Genomic DNA, 5,244 nt, shown 5'->3' with positions numbered 1-5,244 from the left:
TACACCCATATGTAAGAATCAGATACACCCATTGATAACAGTGAGATACACCCATAGATATTATTCAGATACATCCATATAAATATCAGTCAGATATCACTTAACCATGCTTCAATATCAAGCCACATTACAAGGTTAAGCAGTATACACCCCCAATCTACGGAATAAACCCCCAAAAATCAACAACAATAGCAGGAGAACTTAGAACAAGAACGTAGAACGACGTAGAACTTAGAAGAACAACGTAGAACTTAGAAGAACGACGTAGAACTTAGAACAGTGTAACAAAGAAGCAAGAATAATAGTAAACCCTAGAAGAACGACGTAGAAGAAAAGTAAAATATACAGGAATCTTAATGAACTTACGTTGAGTATTGTTGCTTTGTTTTTTCTTCAGATTCTTCACGGAGAGTTTGATGGGGTTTTGATGGAGGTTTTGAACAACGATTTGTATATTTTGAACTTTGATTTTCGCTCAAAAATGGGAGGGTTTCCTTGTTTTCGAAGCGCTTTGAGAAGTGGAAGAGTCTGCCATACGTAACGGTTATAGTGTTGAGCGCGTGATTTTGACGCGCCATGTTATCTCTCTTTATGCGCATGAGTTCTATTTGGGCTGGGCCAACTTGTAAACTTGTAAACTTGTAAACTTGTATGTGTAGCAGGCCCGAATAAAATATATGGAGTTAATTTGTAATTAAAATTAAAAAAGGACTATTTAGTAGTTATTAAAATAACTTAAAAAACATATTTTATTCTAAAACCATTTAATAGTCCAAACGTTCCAGACGATCGAATCCTTAGTCTTCGAATCCTTAGCCATGTAACCTTATAGTGAATATACGGAGAGGGATAAGGACATCAACCTTGTACTCCATGAAATATTGTCCAAATTCAAAGTTAAATTCCAATTTCCAAGAATTGAAAGTTGGATAAAGACATGGGAAACCAAAGAGGGAGAGATAGACTGCTAGACTAATTAGACTTGTGAAAACAGAGATAGTTGGTTTATTTAAATTGGTGGGTTAGAGAGAATGAGAGAAGGAGAGAGCGGGAGAGAGCGTTTGAGGGTGAAACACGGTGAATAAGATGGCCATGCCATCGAAAGAGATAAGGGGGAGAGTGTGGGAGGGTTTGCATCAGGTGTGAAGGAGGGATCAAGTAAGGGCGACCTTAGTTCCAGGGTGACTTCCAAGATTTCGTTCCGTGACAAGGTTATTGGTTCTACGGTAGCCACAGGGATAAATCGGGCTGAAGCTCTAGATGAGGATTCCATGGCAGTGGTCACTGGAAAACAAGGAGATCCTATGCCTCCAAGAGTTTGCTTCTCCGAAGAGGCTAGGAACATCTTTTCTGAACCATACAAGGAAGCAATTGTGATTAAGGTTCTTGGAAAAAACCTTAGTTACACGGCCATGTTTCACAAATTGAAAGGGGTATGGAGGATCACTGGTGGATATGAAATCTTGGATGTGGGTTTTGGATACTTCCTCGTTAAATTTGATCGCATGGACGATCGAGAGAAGGTTTTACTAGGGGGGCCATGGATGATCTTCGGTCACTATATTGCGGTCAAGCCATGGACACCGGATTTTAAACCTTGTGAGGACACTTTCGGGGAGACTATGGTTTGGATTCGAATCTCTGGTTTGAGCATATGATACTATCAGGATAAAGCCATGATGAGAATCGCTTCTGCTGTGGGAAGACCAGTCAAGGTGGATCTGGCTACTAAGTTGGCGGAAAGGGAAAAATTTGCTCGGGCTTGCGTGCAAATTAATCTTGGTTTGCCGGTGGTCCGGAGTGTGATAGTCGATGAGTTTGAATATAAAGTGGAGTATGAATGCTTACACCTTATTTATGACAAGTGCAATTGTTTCGGGCATCCAGCAACTGACTGCAGAATGACCCCAATAGATTCGGAAAGGGTGGATCGAAAGGAAACATCAGTGACCGAGATGGCGGCCCGGGTGGTGCAGCCACAGGAAGCTTTAAAAGAGAAAATTTTTTAATTTGGATGCAATCCCAAAGAGTCAGTGATAGTTGCAGAAATTGGGGAGGAATTAGATGATACGTTGCATGGGAAGGAAGTAGGGTCCCAACATTTGGAAAATGAGGCTGGCTGGACCAAAGTCAGCGGTAAAAGGAGAGGAAAATTGAGTCAATCAAACAAAGCCCAACAAACATCTAAAGATAAAATGACGGTGCGCTCAAATCAGAAATTGGACCAGAACCGTGACTTTGGGCTACGTATGAGAGCAGCCGAATCAGGGGTGAAGACCGGGTCGGTTAGCGGATCTAAGGCACGCATGGCATCTTCTAAACAGCAAGGGGTGAAGGACAAATCTGTCTCCGTTGCGGTGCCGACTTTCACTGCCATTATCAAAAACGGACACAAGAGGTTGCGCCCTTCTTCTTTGCAGAATTCGCCGTCGACTCTGGACTGCCTTGGCGACACCAGCAAGCAGCAAATCGGCAAATTGGAAGGGTTGTCAGTGGAGGGACACAGACAAACCGGGCAACAACCGGACAAGGACAAGCAAGGCTCAGGGAGATATGATGGTGGATCTTCATCATCTCGTTAGGGACTTCAGCTGAGGTTGGTCCTTTTTACAATACAAATTGTTTTATGGATTATTTAGATTTAAGCTTTCTATTTTGGAATATTAGAGGTGCCTCTAATAAATTGGCCCGGGTTCATAGTAAGGAGTTAGCGAATAAATTTCATCCTACTTTTTTCATTCTGTTTGAAACCATATTGCTTTCGAGAGGATGAAATCTTTTTGGAATAATCTAGGTTACCAGGGTGTTGGTATTGTTGAGGCTAATGGTCATAGTGGGGGTATCTGGGTTCTATGTTCTAATTCAAATATTTCTGTGAGAGTATTGGATGTAGTTGATCAATGTATCAGTTTTGAAATCACTATGGGCAATACATCTAGTTACTGCAGTGCGGTGTATGCTAATCCGCATATACATCGGCGTAAAGAACTGTGGGGTGACTTGACAAGGATTGCTAATATGATCCACGGACCTTAGATAGTGTTAGGTGACTTTAATGATATTTTGTTGCAGAGTGAAGTTAGAGGGGGGCAATTTAGACTTGCCAGAGCAGAACAATTTGCGGAAACATTGGAGGATTGTGGGCTGTTTGATATGGGAGCTATTGGGAGAAGATTCACTTGGTACAGGAAGGTGAAAGGTGAGGTGCAGGTGGCTAAGAAGCTTGATAGAGCAGTCATCAACCAGGACTGGCGACTAATGTTTCCGGAGGCTTATACTGAGGTGCTGGCGCGCCTTCACTCTGATCATTGCCCATTATTCACTAGGTGCAAGATGGCAAAGAGGGCTACCAAGGGCCATCGTCCGTTCAGATTCCAGGCTGCGTGGATGACTCATCCTCTTTTTAGGAATGTTGTTGATACAGCTTGGAATAGAGGAGCTCCGGATGTAGTTAAATGTTTGTTGGAGGTTCAAAAAGATGCAACTAGCTTCAATAAAAAGGTTTTTGGCAATATTTTTGTTAAGAAAAGGGAGTTGGAGAGGCTTTTGAATGACGTTCAGATTACTCTGGAAAGTCGGGAGGATCAACAGCTTAGGATCAAAGAGCAAGTTTTGCATCAAGAACTAAATGCTGTCCTTCTTCAAGAAGAGTTGTTGTGGTATCAAAAATCTAGAGAACAATGGGTGAGATGTGGAGACAGAAATACAAAATTTTTTCATCTGCAGACAGTTATCAGGAGAAAGAGGAACAAAATTCATGGGTTATTTTTGGAGGATGGGTCTTGGGCCACGGAGACTACGACTCTAGAAATGGCGGCAAATTCTTTCTTTCAAAAGCTCTTTTCTACAAGGGAGGATATTGACCTGGACGCCATGGGGCCTTTTCCTTGCCCGTCTCTTAGTACTGAGGCTTGTCGAAAGTTAGTGGAACCGGTGACGTCTGAAGAGGTTAAAAGAGCTGTGATGACCATGAGTTCATTTAAAGCCCCAGGGCCAGATGGATTTCAAGCAATTTTCTACAAAGAGTTCTGGGACTCTCTTAGCAACGATGTGTGTAGACTGGTCAAGCGAGCCTTTGAGGGTGAGCCATTGAATGCGGCTATTTTCGATACTCTCATTGTTTTAATTCCTAAAGTGGAAGTTCCCTCTTCCTTACGGGAGTTTCGGCCTATTAGCTTATGTAATGTAATTTCTAAAATTGTCACAAAGGTTCTAGTTAACAGGTTCAGACCTTTCCTGTCGGAGATCATTGGTCCTTTGTAAGGAGTGTTCGTTCCAGGAAGAGGAACCACAGAGAATATTATCATTGCTCAAGAGATTATGCACTTCATGAGGAACACCAAGTCTCGAAAAGGGACCATGGCATTCAAGATTGATTTGGAAAAAGCTTATGACAGGGTAGACTGGCGTTTTCTGGAAGCTACTTTGGTCCGGTTTGGGTTTCCAAAGGCTACCATTAATCTTATATTGAATTGTGTGACTTCCTCTTCGTTGGCAGTTTTGTGGAATGGGAACAGGCTCCAAAATTTCAATCCGAAGAGAGGGTTGAGGCAAGGAGATCCTATGTCTCCTTATCTATTTGTACTCTGTATGGAAATGCTTGCCTGCTTTATCTCTCATAGAGTTTCCCAAGGTTTGTGGAACCCAGTTGCGGTTTCTAGGAATGGACCACGACTCTCTCATTTGATGTTTGCAGATGATCTTTTGCTTTTTTGTAAGGCATCAAAAGCTCAAGTAATAGAGGTCATGCATTGTTTGGACTTGTTTTCTAGAGCGTCAGGTTTAAAGGTAAATCTTCATAAGTCAAAGGCCCAGTGTTCCAAGAGGGTGTCGGAGAGGAGAAAAGAGGTTCTCTCAGGGGTCTCTAACATCCGGTTCTACAATGATTTGGGTAAATACCTGGGAATTAACATCGGTCATGCCAGAGCTTTCAGGAAGACGGCTCAGGAGATTATTGAAAAAATTTCGAGAAAGCTCTTCAGTTGGAAAGGACGCCTACTGAATAAGGCAGGGAGGCTTTGTCTTGTTAAATCGGTTATGGCCTCTATCCCAGTTTATGAAATGCAAATTTCTCTTCTCCCGAAGTATGCATGTAATAAAATTGATTCCTTGATGAGACAATTCTTGTGGAAAGGCCAAGTGACTGGAAAAGGGCTGTCTCTAGTCAGGTAGGAGGTCGCCATAACTCCTAAAAAGGCAGGAGGATTGGGTATTAGGGATACTTCCTGTGCTAACATGGCGCTT

This window comes from Arachis ipaensis, chromosome B08, assembly GCF_000816755.2.
Source record: "Arachis ipaensis cultivar K30076 chromosome B08, Araip1.1, whole genome shotgun sequence".
In the NCBI taxonomy this organism is placed as follows: domain Eukaryota; kingdom Viridiplantae; phylum Streptophyta; class Magnoliopsida; order Fabales; family Fabaceae; genus Arachis; species Arachis ipaensis.
This window is presented reverse-complemented; position numbering follows the sequence as displayed.